The sequence below is a fragment of the Adiantum capillus-veneris genome, chromosome 6 (assembly GCF_014529385.1).
Source record: "Adiantum capillus-veneris isolate H3 chromosome 6, ASM1452938v2, whole genome shotgun sequence".
NCBI classification, from domain to species: Eukaryota; Viridiplantae; Streptophyta; class Polypodiopsida; order Polypodiales; family Pteridaceae; genus Adiantum; species Adiantum capillus-veneris.
Genome location: NC_140936.1, coordinates 140495073 through 140517690, shown reverse-complemented (window position 1 = coordinate 140517690; position 22618 = coordinate 140495073). Strand labels below are relative to the sequence as shown.

The 22618-nt window shown below is 45.8% G+C and overlaps 1 pseudogene; it reads right to left on the bottom strand.

The window, feature by feature from the left end:
* Positions 1 to 16582: 16582 nt before the first annotated feature.
* LOC147456381 (flotillin-like protein 1 pseudogene) lies at positions 16583 to 18325 on the bottom strand (annotated as a pseudogene).
* Between the last annotated feature and the right edge of the window lie 4293 nt (positions 18326 to 22618).

The following is a 22618-nucleotide window of genomic DNA, read 5'->3' as shown; positions in this document are numbered from 1 at the left end:
GCAAAGGGTTGTGGAGTACATGCTTAAGACACAACATAGCCCTTTGTATCGACTTCCTAGAATCGCATATGAAGCAAGTCAAAAGGTCCAAAAGACATGCAAGAGCAAAATACTAAGTTCGGGGTGGGGATGCTTGACATCAAGAAATGGTTTGTAAGATGGAATGCATGTCACTTGGTCAAGGATGCGTCGATCGACTCCCAAGTTAATGAGGCCTTCTTACAATGCCAATGTATCATGGCTTGGGAGAAATCCGGAGGTTCTCACTTCAACCATTACACCACACACATTGCCCCAAACTATAACTCTCTCTTCTTCTCCGAACGCGATAACCGAACCCATCCCTACATCCTTGAGCCCATCCCATTGAGTGCAATCCGCACCATTGCCTCCATTCGTCTTAGCTCCCATTCTCTATGCTGTGAGACAAGACGTTGGGGCACTGGCGAGGAGTCTCATCGACTTTGCACCTTATGCCCTCGTCAAGTACGAGAGAGTGAGTACCACACACTACTTGAGTGCTCAGCTTTTGACCACATTAAGTCCTCTTTTCCCCATATATTCAGCCATGAGCTCTCCCTATATACCTTCCTCTCCCAATCACGATGTGGACTCTCTATTGCGGCACTCATTTCAGCCATTTTTTAGCATCGAGAGTCACTTATGACCTCCACTCACACCACGTGACATGTTCATTTGATCCCATAAGTCATATTTGACCTCCGAGGACAATAATAGAACTATCTCTCTCTCTCTCTCTCTCTCTCTCTCTCTCTCTCTCTCTCTCTCTCTCTCTCTCTCTCTTTATCTATCCCTCTTTCTCTCTCACTCTCTCTCTCTCATTTCTCTCCCTCTCTTTAAATCTCTCTTTCTCTCTCTCTCTCTCTCTCTCTCTCTCTCTCTCTCTCTCACACACACACACACACATTAATTCTCTCTCTCTATTTATCTACCTCTATCCCTCTTTCTCTCTCATTCTCTTTATCTATTTCTCTCCATCTTTATCTATCTCTCTCTCTCTATTTAACATTTCTCTCCCTCTCTCTAAATCTCTCTCTCTTTCTCTCTTTCTCTCTCTCTCTCTCATTAATTCTCTCTCTCTATTTATCTACCTCTATCCCTCTTTCTCTCTCACTCTCTTTATCTATTTCTCTCTCTCCCTATCTAACATTTCTCTCCCTCTTTATCTATTTCTCTCTCTCTATTTAACATTTACCTCTCTTTATCTAACGTTTCTCTCCCTCTCTCACTCTCTTTCTCTATTTCTCTCACTCTCTTTAAATCTCTCTCTCTCTCTCTCTCTCTCTCTCTCTCTCTCTCTCTCTCTCTCTCTCTCCATTTATCTCTTTCTCTCTCTCTATTTCATCTAACACTATCCAAACAATCATTTCCAAAACGTGCGTGACAAATCAATCATTTCCAAACATGCGTAGCAAAGCAACCATTTTCAAACGTGCTTAATAAAACAACCATTTCAAACAAGCCGTGTGAAACAACCATTTCCTAATGAACGAGGTATGTTATAATGGATTCTCTATTTTCTCTATTTTTTTATTTATGTGTGTGTGTGTGTAGTAGAAAACAAAAGGGGAAGAGGGAGGATTTTCTTTTGTGTTTACCTCTTCTTTGTAGCGCGGTTGAGCTTTGAATAGGCTGAGCGTCCAAAGAAGATGGCGGAATACCCCCTTGCCAATACTTGGACGAAACCCTCTTCGACGAAACTTGAGAATCTTGGAGAAGGAGAGAGGGGGAAGGGAGAGGTGGGGGGGGAGGCTTGTTGAAGGAGAGAGAGATGGGGGGTGGGGAAGGGGAGGGAGGGAAGCTTGGGAGCGATGGCAGAGAGCAAGACGCAAGGTATGCTACAAAAACTTAGCATACTCTGCCTTCTTTCCTTTTTTTAGGCACTAGTTATTACCGCGGCCAGTCATTTCAAACGGATACATGCGAATCCGAGGTTGCAGGGGGGGAGAGGGGGGGGTACAAACCACCTCCCCTACTCTTAGCTATACATTATTTCATTTTTTAGCCTTTTGAGTTTTTTTATGAATATTTTTACTTTTTTATGGATACTTTATTTTGTAGTACTTTTAAATGTTTATTAATTGAATTTTTAAAATCTCTTTTAGTTCAAAAATAACTTTAACACTCATTGTCATTTATTCCCTTTGACTTTAACTATATGTAATTTTTCGAATGGAATTAAGTGTTTTTCTAATTATTTATTTGTTAGGACACATGACTAAATAAACAACCTTTTGCATGTGCAGGACATCGAATGGGATGATCGTGGTCCTCTTGGAGGCCTAGAGCGAGATCGTTGGCTCAAGGAAAAACTACCTTGTCCTCGCGCCAAGTGCAAAAGGGCAATTCCTCGCTTGAGGCGGATTGCTTTGGAGCACGTGGAGAACGAAGGGCTTTGGCATCCTCGGAAAAGCGCTCGGAGAGATGATAGCAGGACTCACCCGTCGTTTGAGGAGGTGCCCCATTGGTCTGTGTTCGGTGGTGGTGCACTGGTGCGCAAGGAGGAACGGTAGAGGCAAGAGTGACTGGCGATTTGGGTACACCGCATGGTGATCCTGCCGTTGGCTCTACATCGGCATCTCCTACGGCGTCTTCGTCACACTTTGAGGTAGAGGATGAGTACATGTTCGACATGTGTGATGAGTTACTAGCTCATGAGCATGACGTGTGTGAAGAGGATTGTCAGCCCTACACTAAACGGGTTGCCGAAATGGAGGATAGATTGATGATGAGTGCCCGAACACCTCTTTATGAGGGTGCATGGTACTCGGTGCTCTGAGCATCGCTGGAAGTACTCAACTTGCAAGAAAAATTCGGTTGGAGTAATGCAAGTGTCAATGCACTACTTCTGTAAGTATGAAATGTACCTTTTATATACTCTCTCCCTCTCTCTTTATGGTATCGTCTTTTAGGAATTATACTAATATGCATGTTTGTTGTAGTTTGATGGGCAAAATGTTGCCAGCTGATCACCACATGCCTCTAGATCGTCAACGAGGTAGATCGTATGTCACTGCACTTGGAATGGAGTATGAGCGCATCCATGCGTGCGTCAACGATTGCATGCTATACCGCAATGAGCATGCACATCCTACCTCATGTCCTGTGTGTGGGGAGGCACGATACAAGACAGGTGTGAGCAGGGCACGCCTACCCCGCAAGGTATTAAGACATTTTCCATTAATTCCTCGCATCCAACACATGTTTAAAGCAGGTCTACTGTGGAGCTTCTCGCGTGGCACGCAAACCACCGCTCAAATGATGGAATGATGCATGTCCCTGCCGTTTCACCTGCATGGAGGCGCATCGAAACTCAATGGCCAGAGTTTGGGTTGGAGCCTCGACACTTGAGGGTTAGTTTAGCAAGTGATGGTGTCAACCCCTTCGACACTAAGTCTACTTCATGGAGCACTTGGCCTGTGGTGACAATATTCCAGCATGGGAGACAACCAAGAAGGGTAATATACTTCTTTCCTTGCTTGTGCCAAGGAAGTACAAAGTGTCAAATATTGACATTTACCTCGAGCCCCTCATCGAGGAGTTGGAGGATTTATGGAGAGGCATTCCTGTTGTCGATGTCTCACTTGCAAAGGGGGGGAGAGAGGCTCAAGTGAGGGGAATCCTTATGTGGACTATGCACGATTATCCTGGGCTTGGAGAGGTTTCTGGTAACCCCCTGTCCTCTATCTCTCTTTCCCTCATTCCCTCTCTCCCTTTAGCTCACTTTAGTTCACTCATCTTTCTAACCATATGATATGTATGCAGGGTTGTCCACATCAAGCCACAATGCATGTCCTACTTGCGGGCCATCGTTGGTGGCGGAGAGGCCAGATTCCTTGCCTAAGGTAATCTATCCAAACACCATCGTTTCTTACCCCAAGGGCATATCAAGCACAAGGCTCCAACAAATAAGAAGGCTCCTCTAAAGCTCACAATGGCAGACTGGGCAACCATTTGGGAGGTTGGGAGGAACACCACAACAACAATCCGCGGCTCCGTGTCCTCCACCAAAAGGTATGTCAGGGTATTCCATATTTTTAAGGCTTCCATATTGGAAGGACTTAAAAATACAACACCTCTTGGATCCCATGCACATATTCAAGAATGTAACCCAAACACTATGGGACCACATTATTGACAAGAAGGACTCTTTGAGTGCGAGGGAGGATTTGAGGCTTTTAAAACGTCTCCCCACCTCAGCCACTCCATGACGTGCCTCAAATGGAAAGATTGTGCTTCCTAAAGCACCATGGATTCTAGCAAAAGAAGAATTGGACAAGGTGAAGGGTACCATTGCCTGTATTCGCACACCAACAGGATACATGATGTCGCTAAAGAGAGCTTTTACAAAATCGAAGAAGGGTGGAAGCGTTCAATTGTATGGGTTGAAGTCCCAGGATTGGCACAAGATGCTTCAGGTAATATTCATACTCCCTATTCTATCTATAGTTTGTGTGTATGACTATCACTCACTTTCCCTTTTCCTGATTTACATTATAGTTCATTCTACCAGTGAGTATGTGTATATGTCGGCACAAGAAAGTCAGGGATGCTATTTTCAAATTAGGAGAGCTAGTAAGGTACACCACAAGACTCCACTCGACTACACCTTTTTTATGTACACAATAATTTCAACTAGCACTTAGTGTATCCTTGTGTGTTTTCTTGCAGATTTGTGAGCTCTAAGGAAATCGAAATAGATGCTATCCCTACTACTCAAACACTTGCAACAGAAACTGTGTGTGCCATTGAAAATGCATTTCCTTGATCGGTCCTTCTTAGTAAAATTCACCTCTTGGTTCACATGGTGGAGGAGATAGCTATATGTGGAGTAGTGCACGCACAATGGATGTTCTTCTTAGAGAGGTTTTTAAAGACTCTCAAAGATTTTGTGCGCCTACGATCGCAACCAGAGGCATGTATGGCCGAAGGGTGGATTGTTCAAGAGGCATTTGTTTACATATTAGAGTATTTGGCACAAGTTGATCGTTCAATGCCTCGCATGTGATCAGACGAGGAAGATTCAAGGATGACTTGACACTTGACAAGTCAAAAGGGGAAACTACTTAACATGGATATGAATCTATCCTGAGTGGTCGATAACTTTTGCATTCTCAATGCAAAGATTATGACCAAGTGGGTGGAATTGTGGACAGTGTCAAAGTCCAAGCGGTTGCAAGAGAGGGAAGCATGGAAACAAGCACAAAGGAAGGAGGGCACCCCCAGTGCCTAGACACCTTGCATGTTTCCCAGATCTCATTAGTGCAAAGTGGATTCATGAGAGAATGACCGAGGCAAAAGCACGCAGAGAAGACATCACCAACAAAGAATGGGAGTATGCACGAGGCTGCCAAAGGTAGAGTACTCATATACCTAAACCATATTGTCTCGCTATTTCTTGAAATTATCTTTAATATGTATTTGATAAATTAATATATTTTTCTATTTTTGCAGTGCCTTTCCTTCAACTCTATGTGGTCAAAGGGTCGTCACTTCCGTACGCGCCACATTGACGAGCGTAGAACCACCATCATGGGCAACTTTGACATAGACCGTGATGAAGCCAAGTATTGTGGAACTATTGAAAGGATACTAAAGGTTAATTTTAGAACCTTTCACCCAGCTTCATCTTCGAGTTGCAAGTGGTTTGCAAATGTGTCTAGATGACATGAGAATGGCCTCTACATGGTGGACTCTAGTGTGCAGCACACAGGGAGGTATGACAATTTAGTTTTACCGCGCAATTGTGAGCAGGTGAGTGACATGTACCCTTTTTATTCATATTTTCTTGTTGTAGCGTTAGTTATACCAATGTTACTCACTTTGAGCTTCTATTTTATAGGTCATCTATATCCCAGCAATACACCAACCAAAACTTTGGTTCGTAATTCCCGTAACACGTCGGGGGAGAACCATTTTTTCCACTAATGAAGTGGAGACTATCTTCGACCCTCTACCACCTCCGACTTTGGATGAGGTGGAAACAGAGGAGAGGGAGGTCGATGAATCAAGTCCGGTGGCAGCAAGTCTTAGCGAGGATGATTTTCATGATGATGAAGATGATGAGATGGAGGATGATGAACTCGAAGATGATGAAGCTGGCAATGCATCCACAAACGACAATTCCGTTTCTCTCTTTGTTGATTTAGGAGCCATGGGCTTAGAATTGGATAATGCTTCATGTAGAGATCTTTTGGAAGATGATTCATAAATATTTTGCAATTATGAAGTTTTTTGATCGTGTAATCCATTCACCTCTCTCTCCCTCCTCTTCCTCTCTTTAGATTTGAGAATATGCTCACTTATCTTAATCAATTGACAATGATTATTTTAGTTGTAAACAAGGGTAATCTTAGGCTAGGTGCAGACGAGGCTGGAGGAAGAAAGGCTTTCTGCAGGTCTACTGCCGCCTCGTCTAAACGGTGTTGGAGGAAGAAGAGTGAAAAACAGAGAGAGGTGGAGAGAGGCCAGCAGCTCTTCCGAGGGGGGGGGAAGAAAAATGGCAGTCTCGGAGGAAGATGATATCTACTGCAGCAAATAGGCTTTTGCCACGCAACTTACACGCCCCTATGGGAAGCATTCCATCGTAGCATCTGAACTGGGCCTTATATCCCCCACGTCCTTCTCCCCCCCCCCCCCCCCCCCCCCCCCATCTGAACCGGGCCTTATCTCCCCCGCATCCTTCTCCCCCCTCCATCTTCGAGAACCTTGGCGAGACCAAAAAGATGCCAGATGGCGCATTCTCCAGTGCGGTTGACTTGGCCCATAACTGGCCCTCGGAAAAACTTATGATGGCCATAACTTGCTAACCAGAGCTCCGATTGGCAATCCGAGAAGACTGTCATGCTCCACAACTCGAGCACTACACATGTATCCACCAACGTCTACCTGGGCCACTTGTCCCCAGTTGCCCTGTCCGTCGGGGATTTGCAACACCTTCTAACTTTGAACTGCAATATCTTGAGCATCGAGGCTCCCTTTGACAAGCCGTCTGGACCGGCTTCTAGAGCACAATGAACACTACATTCCAGAGCACTGACTTGGCATTTTGGGCACCTTCATTTTCCACCCTATCTGGACCATCCCGCAACGCTTTTGTCCTGAAAAAATGCTTTAAACATACACTTCTGCTATCCTTTGGCTGCCCAGGACCTTGGTACCTGCCCTGGCCTTCTGCACTGCACTTGCCTGGAGCCTTCACTTGGCATAGACCATTTCCTAGCTTAGACCAACTTTGGCTGCACCATCATTGCCCAGCCCCCTCGTTGAACATTTATGTTTGACTAAAAGCATATGTACAGAACTTTAAAACTTGCACACAAAACTGACGATTAAAAGCACTCGCAAAACCATAACTGTATGTACAAGCTATATACAAAATCTTCATCTCCTTTCTCTCGCACACCGCATGCTTTAGGTGGGTTTCCCACCCCCCTTGAATACAATTTAATGCATCTCGGGCACTAAATCCCTCTCGAAATACAGCTTGAGCCGCACACCATTTACCATGTTCCTAAGAAGCTTGCCATTTTTTCTTACCAGCTGATAGGTCCCATTCGGAAAGGCCTTTTTCACTTTATATGGACTTGTCCGCTTCTTCTTGAACTTCTTCTGGAATGTGAAATCCAGGTAGCTTTCGTACTTCATGACCAGGTCTCCTTCTTCTATCTTCTTTTCTGGCAGGTTCTGATTGAATTTGGCAACCCGCTTCTCTCTCTGCTTCACATAGTAGTCGGCCGTTGCTTCTCTATCCATCTGCAAAGCTTCTAAACTGGCTATCCAATCCTGTAGAACTCCTTGTTGAGTGGCACTGACACGTCACATACCCTTCAAAGCACCTAACTGTGCATGCACCGGCAATACAGTCTCCTTACCGTAGACTAGCTCGAATGGAGTGAAATTTGTAGCTACTTTATAGGACGTTCTATACGCCCACAGATACTTCTCTAGATTTGTTTCCCACTCAGCTTCCTGTTCATACATGTACTTCGTTAGCATCTTGACAATTTGCCCGTTAGCACTCTCGACTAGACCATTGCATTGGGGGTGATAGGGTGAGGAAAACCGGTGTTGAATCTTTAGCTTTTCCACCAATGCACTCATAAGCTTGCTTCTAAACCCCTAACCCCTATCAGAAACTAACACCCATGGAACACCAAAACGGCAACAGATGTTATCAAACACAAACTGAGCCACCACATTAGCATTTACTTCCTTCACTACTTTGGCCTCGACCCACCTTGTAAGGTAGTCAATGGCTACCACCACGTAATTCTTACCGCTTGTAGAATTTGGGAGAGGGCCTATGGCATCCAGACCCCAGTTCTCGAAAGCACTTTGTGCAATGATGGCACCATGTGACTCCGCTACCAGTCGTCTTTCACCTATAGTCTGACATTCGTTGCACGTCTTGCACCAGTAATGTACGTCCTTCACTATGGAAGGCCACCAAAAGCCTGCTCTAAGCACTCAAAACAGAACCTAGTCTTTGCCTTGATGTCCATTTTCTTCGTGGCATTGTTCCAGCACCATTCCTATCTCTTTTTTGTACAACACCCTTCTAAGCACTCCGTCTTGCCCGTAGTTCATGAGATCCTCACCTACCAATCAGAATTTGCGGGCCTTTTGCACCACTCTTTTCTTCTGCAGCTTAGATAAACCCCCTGAACATTGCCATGTACTCAAAAATTCTTCAATCTTCTTTAGAGTCTCCCTACCTGCATAAGTGGCTGGGGCCACATATAGACCTGCAACATGCACCTGCACTTTGCTACTTGCTAGCTGATTCGCCTCTTGGTTCTGCCCTCTTCTCACATGCTTGAATCGGACTTCTTCAAAAGACTTTAGCATCTTCTTGATGGAAAATAATCAATGCTTCAAAGAATCTCGCTTTACCTTCCATTGGCCTAACAGTTGCTTGATTACTAGCAACGCATCTCCCTTCACCATCAACCTTGAAATGCCGAACTCTAAACACTGCTTTAAACCTAGATGCAGAGTGAGATACTCGACCTTGTTATTTGTATGGACATCCTCCAAATCATACGCCTTTAAAAATATAGCTATACCATGTGGGTCGTGTATCACCACACCACCTCCTGCTTTCTGTACTACCCTTTTGATACGCTCCGTCGAACCACATTGTAAAAGCATCCTCCAAATTTGCTCCTCCTTAGCTTCATCTCGCACCACTCTTGGATAGGCCAGCAAATCGATGGCCTTGCTAACAAGAATGTCTGCCAAGTGAGACCGACTCGTGTGATCCACCTGAACTCAAACTCAAACTCTTGCAACTCCAACACCCACTTCATAATCCTCCTTCTTGTCTTCAAATGTAGCACTATCTCTGGCAATAGATTATTAGCTGTCAACACAAAAAACTTGCGCATTATCAAATGCACCTTGAACTTCCTGCAAGAAAAGACCAGATCCATTACCCATTGCTCTGCCTTGGTGTAGGTAGCCTCTCCTGGGCTAATCACCCTGCTTTCAAAGTATATCGACTTGTAGCTTCTCCCTACTTTTTGCAGTAGAACCGCTCCAATAGCAACTGTGCCCACTGTCATAAACACATAGAAGTCATCCTCTCGATTGGGAGGACACATATCAAAAGCCTCCTAAGCTTCTCCTTCCCATTCAAAACCATGCACCTGTTGAGCCCTCTTTTGAAGAGGATGCACATATTGCAACAACATCCAAAAGAAATTCAGGTTATGAACAAACGAAGTCGTGCCTCCATTAACACTAACGCCTTCACCTTCTCGAGATCAGCCTCTATACCGTTTTGCGACACCACATGACCCAACAGCTGCGCTCAAGGCTGTGCTAGCTTGCATTTCTTGGGGTTTAGCTGACCTCCTTCTTCATCAAGCCTTTGAAAGCATAACTGCAGCTTCTATAGGTGCTCCAATCTTGAACTGTAGCAACCTATATCATCCATAAAGACCCTCATAAAACAGCCTAAGTATGGACCAAATACCCTGTTCATCCAATCTTGGAAGGTGGCATATGCATTCACCAATTCGAACGGAATCCTGCAATAAGTGAAACAACCCCATGGAGATATGAATGTGGTTTTAAATTGGTCTTCAAGTGCAATCCCTATCTGAAAGTACCCTGAAAAAGACATCCATAATTGAGTATCTCTTGTGCCCAGCCACCTGGTTTAGGATTTCATCTTGGAATGGTAATGGATAGTGATTTCTCATGGTCGCCGCATTCAGTGGCTTGTAGTTGACATACACTCTCCATTTCCCATTCTTCTTAGGGGTTATAACTACTGGCGAGACCCCCACTCTGACTCTTTCACAGGATATATGATGCTTGCCTCCAACAACTTATTGATTTCCTGCCAAAGGGCCTCCTTTTGGATTTCCCCTAGTCTTCTCAGCTTCTGTGCTTTAGGCCTATGCCCCTCCTTGAGAACAATTTTGTGCTCTACCCCCCTTGCACCACACAAATGCTTGTATTCCGTCGCAAATAGATTTGAATAGGACTCACACAGTTGAACATAACCTTCCTTTTTACCTTTCGTTAAATCTTCACTCAACATGCTTGAAACCTCCTCTATGCTTAAACCATGAGCTTGAGGCTGCATACCTTCTTCTTTAGGTGGGGAGTCGTATATGGTGAGTCTAAATAAGTCTGCATCTATCTTTAGCATCTTGTCCTCGCTCTCCTCTTCCTCTGTGCTAGTATAGCCTTCATCATATCCCGTCTTTGTCTCGTACTCGTAGCTCGTCGTGTCGCCCTCATCTTTAACTGCCATGGGACGAGAATTGCTCTCCTTGGTCTTCAAATCAAGCACAATCTGCCTTCCTCTCTCTTTGCCAGGCAAGGTGAACACTTTGCTCTCCCAATCTTGCTTAGCACCTATTGCCAAAATCCATGGCCTACCCAAAATGATCAGATAAGCATTCTCTCCTGCCTTCATCACAAAAAAGTCTATCAAGCACTCTATGCCCATCACCTTGACCTTCACATCCTGAGCCACACACCCAGACACCTCGCCTTAGTATGGTTGGCCATCCTCATGTGCACATTCGACTTGACTACTGCTTTGACTCACGTCTCTCTCATGGTTGCTTATCTGTCTCTGTCTCTCTCTCAACTCTTGCTCTCTTATTAACCAAAACTTCAATATCGTGCTTATCCACCCCGATAATATTCACTCTTGGGACTTCGCCTCCGTTTGGCGGAGCTGGCTGCACAGGATTCTCCACCGCTTGCTCTCTTGGACCATTGAATTTCCCTTGCCCTCAACCTCTACCAAACAGCAGGTAGATACCTCCTCTCTCTCTGTGTGGCGGAGGACAATCGAGTGCATAGTGCCCGTCTTCTCCCCAATTGTAACACCTACCTGGCAACGGCCTTGCCCTGCCCCTTGCTCCTCTTGGCTGTCCCCTATCCATCACGCTGAGCCGCAACTCCTGCATTTGCTTGGACAAATCTTTCACCGTGTGCACCCAATTTTGCGGCACAACAGCTACACCTCGGTTTCCATGATTTTCCTCATGTGTAGCCTCCCTCGGACTCTGTGGTTAAACATGGGCCATCGTCTCGTAGCCCAACACACCCTGCTCTATCTTCTTCTTTATCTTTCTGCTCTTTGACCGTGCAATGGCTACCGCACCATTGTAATTCTCTAGGCTCTCAAAATCGACCTTTTCTCTCACCTTAGGGTGCAGACACGCCATGAACTTATCTAGCTTGAAGTAGTCTCCGTTAGCCAATTGCATGGCCGTCGCTAATTCTGCCCAGCACTCTTCAAAATGACCTAAAAACATATTGAATTCTTCACTTACATCTTGCTTAAGCGCCTTCAGTTTTGCATCCATCTTGATTGGAGACGCCTCTTTGTGAAAGTCGTGAAGAAACCTCGTCTGTAGAGCCGTCCATGCTTGCTTCGGCTCAACTTCCAACGCTTCATACCATACTTTAGCTTTACCACGCATCACCAAAGAAAAAGTTTGCATCTTGCTATCCTCGTTTGGCATACACAACGATAGCATATACAGCTCGAAGTCTGACATCCATTCGTCAGGGCTCTCTTCGCCTGTGAAAATCAGACCATAACTTCTTGCTGCCATGACTTCCAACGCAAAAAACTGCTTCTTTTTTATTTAACTGGGAGCAATTAGCGTGCTCCTTCGTGGGGGCACCAGAAGATGGAGAGGGGGAATGGGGGAACACACCCGGCACAAACACAAGGGCCTCTCTATAGCTCTGGGTATCCACAGCACCCCTATCCTCTCAGAAAACACCTTTAAAAACACACTTCACAGTAGCAAAACACCTCCTGCCCAACTTCCACGCTCACACACTCCACAAATCCACCACACAACGCACACCTACTGCCACGGTCTGTCTCCACCTTTACACATGCACACAGCCACTCAATCTCACTCTCTCGCACAAAACACCGTCAATCGGGGGAGGCACACATATCCACACTGCCGACACCGAGGGGAAACATAAAAGCAGGAGAAAGAGAAGGGGGGAAGGGAAAACAACAGCAATCGGGGGCAACAGTGGCTTGATTGCACTTCAAAATGCATGTACACCGGTTTGCACTGCCATCACCATGGCCATTTTCAAGAAAAAGTTACAAAGGGGTTGATCTATCAGTGGACTCCGCTTTGTAGGCTTCAAAACGGCACAAAAAAAGGCCCTAATTTGAGTAAAATTTAATCTTTATACGGGGGGCCTTTAATTTTGGAATTTACACTTCAATTGATCCATTTGGCACCTTGATGTGGTATCTTTGGGAAGGAGGCAGCGCTTTGCTTCATCTGCTTTCTCCTTCTCTCTCTTTTGCACTTGGGGGGGTGGGGGGGTGGGGGGGGGGGGGGGGGGGGGGGGGGGGGGGGGGGGGGGGGGGGGGGGGGGGGGGGGGGGGGGGGGTGCAATAGCGAGGTCCCTACTATTGCCCCTAGGCTTTTTTATTATTTTTCATTTTTTTCTCTTTCATTTTTACCCCTTTGGGGCTATGCAAACTTTGCACTACCCTTTTGGCTCCTCTTTGACCCTTGGCCACCTTTGTCCGATTCCCTCCGACCTTCTTTCTCTCCATTTCTCTCTCCTCCTTCACTTTGGTCCAGGCCTTGCCTTTTGCCTTGGCTTTGAAACTGTCCGCTTGGTCTCTCTTTTTTATTTCTTCAATTGGGCGCCCGGTCAGCTCCTCCTTCACCCTTTTTTAGTCTGAGTTGCCTTTGCCCTTGCTTTTGCTTGGCCGACCTTGAAATGGCCTTGTGCTTTGCTCTTCCCCTTCACACCTCATATGTCCAATGGGGGGTTTACCTTTGTGTCAAATACCCCTCCCTCACAAATTGAAGCTCCCCATGTGGGATTTTTTCTCTGCCACGTGGCAACTACTAAGGCGCCTCCCCTTAGGATGGCCTCCAATGTCTCAAAAGCCCCCCCATTTTAACTTTAAAAATACCTTTTTTTTGCTTTCCTTCTCCCGGTTCCCATATTTTGCTCAATGGTCAGAACCTCATGCTGCCGAGCCGTGCCGAATCTTCGCCGTGTCGGTCCTGGGCCATAAAAATCTCACCGCCTTCGGACCCTTTTGAGCTTGCTATCCGAGGCCGCAAAAAAAGGCAGAAAACATCTGTCAATCTCTTCATTAACACTAGCTCCCGATTTCGTCCTGCTATATCTTGCTGACCAAGAACTCGATTGACGGGCTGTTGATTTGTGCTAGCTCCACATGATGCATACCATCTTCGAGAATCTTGGTGAGGCCAAAAAGATGCCAGATGGTGCATTCTCCAGTGCGGTTTACTTGGCCCATAACTGGCCCCCGAAAAAACTTCTGATGGCCATAACTTGCTAACCAGAGCTCTGATTGGCAATCTGAGAAGACCGGCATGCTCCACAACTTGAGCACTACACATATATCCACCGACGCCTGCCTGGGCTACCTATCCCTAGCTGCCTTGCCCGTCGGGGATCTGCAACATCTTCTAACTTTGAACTGTAATATCTTGAGCACCGAGGCTTCGTTTGACGAGCCGTCTGGACCGACTTCTAGAGCATACTGAACACTACATTGTAGAGCACTGACTTGTCATTTTGGACACCTTCATCTACCACCCCATCTAGACCATCCCGCATCGCTTTTGGCCTAAAAAATTGCTTTAAACATACACTTCTGCTATCCTTTGGCTGCCCAGGACTTCGGTACCTGCCCTAGCCTTCTGCAGTGCACATGCCTACAACCTTCGCCTGGCATAGACCATTTCCTAGCTTAAACCAACTTTGGCTGCACCAACGCTGATATGGACCAAAAGATTCATGATGATATTGAAAAAAAAAACATCTTGCTGGGCTCTCCTTTGGTCGACGAGTATGCCAAATGTGTGTACTTGAGAAAGCACAAAACTTTCTTTAGGAGCTTCCTATATGGAATATCGTCTCTCGGAGTGCATTGATTGCTGGATATGCCCAACTAGACAGGGCAAGGAAGCTCTGGGCTGTTTTCAGCAATGCATGAGGCATTACACAAGACGCCAATATATGAGAAGGAATTCATGATGATATTATATGTCTAAGGGCTGTTGAAAAAAGACGTACTTCGAAATGACTTGGTTGACATGTATGCCAAATACTTGAGCAAACTCAGAAAAGTGCTTGACGAGCTTCCGGTCCGGAATGTCGTCTCTTGGAACGCATTGATTGCGGGACATTCCCAACAAAGGCAGGGCCAGGAAGCTCCGGGCTGTTTTCAACGGATGCGAAGCAAGAGTATTTCTTCAGATGTAATCACCTAAGCTTGCATCTTGAAGGCATGTGGCACTACGCAGGACTCCAGTCTGGGCAATGACGATATTGTTAGGCACGGGCTGCGTGCCTGGCACTGCCTTGATCGACATGTATGCCAGATGTGGTGTGCTTGAGAAAGCACAAAAAGTGCTTGAGGAGCTTTTTGTCATAAATGTCATCGCTTGGAATGCACTGAGTGCATGATATGCTCAACAGAGGCAGGGCCAGAAAGCTCTGGGCTGTTTTCAACGTATGCGAAGCGAGGGCATTTCTCCAGACGCAATCACCTTTGCTTGCATCTTAAAGGCATGTGGCGCTATGCAACCCACAAATTTGGGCAACATAATTCATGATGATATTGTTAGTCAAGGGCTGTTGAAACAAAATGTCGTGCTTGGCTCTACCTTGGTTGACATATTGGCCAGATGTGGTGTACTTCAGAAAGCTCAAAAAGATCTTGAGGAGCTTCCTTTCCAGAATATGAAGTCTAGGAATGCACTTGTAGCAAGGTATGGTAAACAGGGGCAGGGCCAGGAAGCTCTGGGCTATTTTCAGCTGAAGCAAAGCAAGTGCATCTCGCCAGGTGCAATCAGCTATGCTTGCATCTTGAAGGCATGTGGAAACTTGGAAGGCGCTAAGATGGGCAAAAGAACTCACGATGAAATTGTGTAAAAAAAAAGTGATGCTTGGCACTTCCGTGGTCAACATGTATGCCAAATGTGGCAGGGCCAGGAAGCGGTGGGCTGTTGTCAGCAGATGAGAAGCAAGGAAATCTCTCCAGATGCAATCACCTATGCTTTCGTTTTGAATGCATGTGGCACTACGCAAGATGTTGATATGGGGAACAAAATTCATAATGATATTGTTAGTCAGGGGCTGAAAGAAGTTGTGCTTGGCATTGCCCCTGTTCACATGTATGCCAAATATGGTGTACTTCAGAAAGCACAAAAAGTTCTTGAGGAGCTTCTTGTACGAATGTCGAATCGTGCAACGCACCAATTGCAGTATCTGCAGAACAAGGGAAGGGCCAGGAAGCTCTTGCTGTTTTAAGCAGATGCAAAAGTGAGGGCATCTCTGTATATGAAATCACCCATGCTTTGATCTTGAAGGCTATCCATACATCTTCAATGCATGTGGCATTATACAAGATGCTGGCATGGGCAATTTTCTTTTTGTAAGATTCATACTCATGCAAACGCAGAATGTGATGCACCACCAAGGAGATGCATGAGGCTGACACTCGTGATACTAGAAAGCTAAGATTCATGTTCTGTACATAAAGAGGTTGCAGCGTGTGCATGGCCCTTTCCTAGTCTTTTCTCCTTAGAGTTTCGGTCCTAAAATTGAGAGGCATAGTAGAACAAAAATTTGACATACAATTTTCCAAGCCTCCTTTCATAGGATGTGTGGAAAGTGACTAATCTACATAATTTGCAATTTATAACATAAATTTCACGGACTAAACATGAAAAATGACAATGCAATTTCAAGACTCTAGCATGTCAAATGACAAGAGGTTTTTCTAAAACACCTGTTTTGACAGGCGAGATAGCCGTTGACCAGAAAAACAAGAATCAATTTTAGGCCCCATTGCCAACTTGTACTATGTATGCACTGAATTTAGTTTTTTTGGAAGGGAGTATGTCCCCTATGACATTGAAAAAATCAAAGACAATTTTGAAAATTTGACCACTTTCCAACCTACAGTTACAACGAGGTTACATCTTGAGCTTCAAAAGCTTTTTCATCACAACATTTGCAATCATTGAGCTCCTAGTATTTCCACTCCCTTGAGCTAATCTACATGCTTGAACCAAAAGTTTCTTCACTGTCTCGTTTGTAGAGGAAGTATTGGTGTCCTGATTAGTGTTAGGCAAAGTAGCAAGGAAAGGCGCCGGAGTTACTCCGGTATGATCCTGAATTGTGGTTAGCAAAGGGGGGATGCTCTTGTATATATTGGAGAATTGCTCATATGCACTTGACAAGCTCCTAGAGCCACTCTTGGATGTCGTATCCCATATGCTTATCTTCGGATTGAGCCCCTTGATGGCCTCCGCATTTATGTGTCCCATCTCTTGATAAATGCCCCTATCCAACAGAAGGAAGTTGTGCAAAGTCTTGTAATCCCCATTCATCTCCTTCAGAAGCTTCCCCAACAGCACTTTCTTCGCTTCTGCCATTGCCATAATGCCTTCGGCTTCCTTTTGTGCCACGTACAGATTTGTGTCCGCCCTCTTCATATTTGCATATGCCTCTGCATCGGCCACTAGGCGCTGCGCATTCGTCTCACGCTCACTCTGGTAGATTATGGCACCCGCCTCCCGCTGCCGCTCCAAGAGCTTAGCTTCCGCGGCCCGTTGTCGCTCAAGAAATGTAGCCCGTGCTCCTTGCAACGTTGTCTCATATCGAATGGTCGCTGGGACGACATCTCTGGCACGAAGGCACTCAAGCTCTGCTTGTGCACGACGAACTTCAAGCTCTCGCTGTAGCTCGACTTCTTCTATAGCAACTGTATTTGTTCTTTGTACCTTGGTAAGATCTACCTCCTGCGACCACGACACCGATTTCTTGGCCAACTCTGCATCAGCTTGAGCGATCTCAGCCTTTCTTGTGTTCTCGAAAATCAACGTCTCCGCTTGCGACTGAAGCTCTTCCTGCTTGGTAATCTGTGCCTGTTTCAGTGAGAATACCTTGGTCTCCGCATCAACTCGCGCTGCGTTTTGCTGAGTAAGCCCTTCTCACTCTTTGGCGCCGATATCTCCCTTGTATTTTGCCTCGGTAACGGCGACTTTCGTGGTGTTGGCGGCCTCTTGCTGTATCTTTTGGCCGAGGAAGGAGAAATACTCATGTCCAGGGACATCTACAAGCTGCTTGACATTGGCATTATAAATAAGAAGCCCAAAGTCGTTGAGCTCGCACTGCACCTTCTCAAACACTTCATGCTTGAAGTCTTTGGTGCCTTCGAAAATATCCTCCATGGTCATGCCAGCAGCGAGTACGCGCGTTTCGCCTTCAATGATGCCCTTGACAAAGTCGCTGACATGGCGACTACAGTGATCGGAGCGCTTGCCGAAATGGAGGAGGCGGGCATATTTGATGAGGGCAGCTGAGTCCTCGGCCTTGGGGCCGATGGTGAAGACGGCGGGGAGGACGAAAGGGAGCTTCTCGGCGCTCATGGCTTGCACATCCAAGTCGTAGTTGATGGGCGTGAGGTCGATGTAAATCCATTTCTGCAGACCGGGGAGGACCCATGACTTCTTGGCAAGCTTAATGTCGGAGATGCCCCAACCTGTGATGGCCAGGTACTCGGAAGGGCCTGCTACTCTCCACATGTTGGACGATGGCAGTAAAGCCCTCTGCGGAACGCTCTACTTTTTGCTTGATGAGTAGGATCACATCACTCTGCGAGCTTCTTCTCTAATTAAGCGAAGTAAAAGCGTGGAACGTAAGGTGGAGCCTAGTCCACGTTTTACAACTCCACGTTTTTATTTTAGGAACTAAAACCCATGCCTAGGTTTAGCAAACGTTTTTACGGGTCCTCGCTTTTAACTTGTAGAACCATGGGGTATGTGCCCACGACTCCAACAAAATCCTTAAGGAGAATCTTTAAACTAGAGTGCTTCGTTAGCCGCAGAGTCCGATGGTAAGAGAAAACAAGAACCTCTAAAAGACAAAAACTTGGGGGGCAGGGAGAGAGAGAGAGAGAGAGTTAGTATTGGTCATTGAATTTGGATTATCTGCCTTCAATTGCATAAGAACTTCTATACCACTCTTGAACTTGTGAGGAGCTTCTCCCAGAACGTGTGCATCCCAGTCTCTTTTTACGACATTTCCAGTCATTCTATTTCACAATGTCCCAACAAAACTAACTCTTCAAGACTGCATTGCAGACCCAAATCAAAGTGAAACAATCAACAGCAACAATTCCTATTGATCCTGTCTTGGCTCTTAAGGTGTTTGCACGGATGCATTAAGACCCATATTGAAATCTTAGCAAGTTGTTTCAAACTAAAAGGCAGCTGTCGATATTTGGTAATCACAAGGTACCTCATAGAGATCCATAGTCACATGCATACGCCCCCCTCCAGATGCCAGTGAGGCATCTCTCCTTGTTGCCGTAACTCTTCTAAATCTTTCTCGAGCAAAATATTGAAAACTATATATAACATTTCAAAATTTCTCAAGTAAAAAAATTTATGAAAGGATGAGAGAGAGAGAGAGAGAGAGAGAGAGAGAGAGAGAGAGAGAGAGAGACCACCGATTGCCGTGGTTCAAAGGTGTACCTCGAAAGAATGAGATACCGATCGTAGTGCTTCAGAGGGGTACCTTGCAGAAAACCACGAGGAGGGTTAGAGGTTTGTCAAGCTCAATGTTCGTAATCATACAAGATATCAATGTTATTAATTGTTTGTTGTTCCAATTTCTAGTTTCAAAAAAAAAAAACATGCAAGTTTCCTTGCACGAGGGAGTTTGCACAGTCCTCCCAGATTTTTATGATACGAGGGAACCTGCCATTTTCACGGTAGCGTGCAATTCTCAGTGTGTTCATTAACTGCGTTCGCAATGTCAAAAATGACAGAATGATAATGCTTACTCACCGCGCGATTGAATGTTTGTCGTCGATGCACCTTGCATCAACGATGCTGGGCATCTCCTGCTCTTAAGCCGCTGCAAGAGACGACAATGGAGGATGAAGGAGATAAGCTTGTGACTATTTGGGTGGAGGAACTTTAGGAAGAAGCGGGAATTTTTATATTTCAGCTTGTGTCAATTCAAAGCCTATCAAAATTCACTCGTCGCTTCATACGTCCAAATCTGGTGGAAGCAAGAACGATGGTGCTCAACTGTGAAAGGCACTTTGCATCTGATGAAACAGCCAAGCACTTCCTGGCCCTGATCTTGTTGGGCATATCCTGCAATCAATGCATTCCAAGAGACTGCATCTTGGACATAAAGCTCATCAAGAACTTGTTGTGCTTCGGAAAGTACACTACACTTGGCATACATGTCAACCAAAGCATTACCAAGCACGACATTTTTGTTGAACAGTCCACGACTAACAAGCTCATCATGAATTTGTTTTCCTGTGTCGACATCTTTCAAAGTGCCACATGCCTTCAAAATGCAAGCATAGGTGACTGCATCTGGAGAGAAGCCCTCGCTTCGCATCCGCTGGAAACATCCCAATGCTTCTTGGCCCTGCCCCTGTTGGGCATAACCTGCAATCAATGCATTCCAAGAGACTGCATCTCGATCAGGAAGCTCGTCAAGAACTTGTTGAGCTTTCAAAAGTACACCACACTTGGCATACATGTCAACCAAATCATTGCCAAGCATGATAGTTCTTTACAACAGCCCCTGATTGACAATCTCATCGTGAATTTGTTTGCCCATACAATGTCTCACATAATGCCACGTGCCTTCAAAATGCAAGCATAGGTGACTGCATCTAGAGAGAAACCCTCACTTCGCATACAATGGAAACAATTCAAAGCTTCATGGCCCTGGCCTTGTTGGGCATATACTGCAATTAATGCAGTCCAAGAGATGACATCTCGGTTGGGAAGCTCGTCCAGAACTTGTTGTGCTTTCCAAAATACACCACAATTAGCATACATGTATACCAACGCATTGCCAAGCACGACATTCTTCTCCAACAACCTCTGACTAGAAATCTCGTCATGAATTTGTTTACCCAGATCAACGTCTTGAATAATACCGCATGCCTTCAAGGCACAACCATAGGTGACCGCATCCAGAGAGAGGCCCTCGCTTCGCAAGCGATGAAAACAGCCCAGAGCTTCGTGACCCTGCCCATGTCGGGCATATCCTATAATAAGTGCAGTCCGATCGACGACATCCCGGACTGGAAGCTCATCAACAACTTGTTGTGCCCTGACAAGTGCACCGCACTTAACATACATACTGACCAACAAGCTCTGTAACCTGCGAACTGCTTGTGGAGAAGATCGAATTGCTCTTGAGTGTGCCACGTGGGTTACTGAGAGGCCAGGGATGCGATTTCCAAAACTTGTTGTGCTTTCCAAAGTACACCACAATTAGCATACATGTATACCAACGCATTGCCAAGCACAACATTCTTCTCCAACAACCTCAATCATCGTTTTTACTTTCTCTGGAAGGAGAAAATTCCACCTGTAATTACTAGCATAAACTGCACTTAATTAAATAAACAACGAACACGGACCAACTTCTTTGTATTGCTTTCCATCACCAGATCGGGGTCCATGAGGTCGAACAGGGGAACCCCCCTGCACCCAAGCTCAAGCAAGTCCCCGCCTCTATCGACTCCTACAAAGATGTTTCTTTCTTTGCTTCAGGCAACCTTCAACGAAGCAGCGCAACTGCTCTGAGAGCCGAGAACGGTGGCAATGGATTCTCATCTTCCAGGCTTCTGTGACGACAATGAACTCATTTTCACTCACTTTCTCTGTGTGCATCAGCCTACAAAGGCTATACTCTATCTGTGCTTCTGTTTCCATGGTTTTCGGCTTTGCTTCACAAGAACAGGGGATGTGAGGGCCCGACATGAGTGCGCTAAGGGAGACCATCTACCCCTTGTACACAGATGTGCCACCAAGAAAGACCTCCGTTCTGGCCGACAGCTTCTCACCCAGATGCTCTACAATGGCCTCAACACGGTGTCGACATTAGCTGATCAGCTCATCCATCGTTTCGCTACATGTGGTACCTTGTGGAGAAGATCGAATTGCTCCTGAAAGCAACGAGAGGTTGATCGGAGGCTGCACGAGGGCCAAGTTATTCCGGGAGAGCTTTCTTTTGCCTGCGTTAAAAAAAGCTTGAGAATCAGCCACTGTGCGCTCCTTGCCGCACTGTCGAAGCAAGGGCCTTGCCTAACACTGTGTGCGAGCCATAGACAGCTCCAAGCACACAACTAGCTTAACTAGTAAGCTCAAAAGAGGGCAATGGTGTGTCACTCACCGCTCTATGCTCCTGCCGTGGAGGATTCCTCGCCGCGAAGAAGAAGGAGACGTCGCTACGTCGCGCTCAACCGCTTCACCGCCGACGTGCCGCCGCAATGCTCGATCGCACTCTCTCTCTCTCTCTCTCTCTCTCTCTCTCTCTCTCTCTCTCTCTCTCTCTCTCTCTCTCTCTCTCACACACACACACACACACACACACACATATATACACACACACACAAGGAGGTAAAGAAGAAGAAGATGGAGATGGAGATGGAGCAAGAGCACTCTTCTATTGCACAAATGAGAGAATAAGTGAATTTTAGGTTTAGTTGGCTTTTATATGAGCTCACCCCATTCACACTTGGGAACCCATGCTTAGCCAACTAATTCCTTGAATGTCCCGGTTAGAGTGCGCCTCTCATCGGCGATCACTCTTACCCTTTTCCTATTGGTCCGACAAGCCCGGTACCTGACTCTACCAAATACATAATACACGTCCGTCGTAGGTGATGGGGTGTCCGTGAGCCGTGAGGATTAACATGCCCCCCTTCCTGATGTAGATTCCGTCCTCGGAAGCTATTGAGTTGAAGCTCGTTCGTCGAGGTGGAAGAGCATTTGAGATGAATGTCCTTAGCCTTCTTCAGTCACTGCAAAATCAAACAACATTGGCACAGTAATTGCATTCTCATAAGTGAGTAAAAAGCATATGCAGTTTTAGGTAGACAAATTGATTGGTAAAAGAATTTCAAACAATTTGTCAGCAATGAACATTAAATTGCAATGTAATCAAATGCATAAACACATGTAAAGGTAAAAAATTAAACAAATCTGGGGTCACTAATTTGACGGTCGAAAGGCACTAGAGATCGAATATTAATACCATG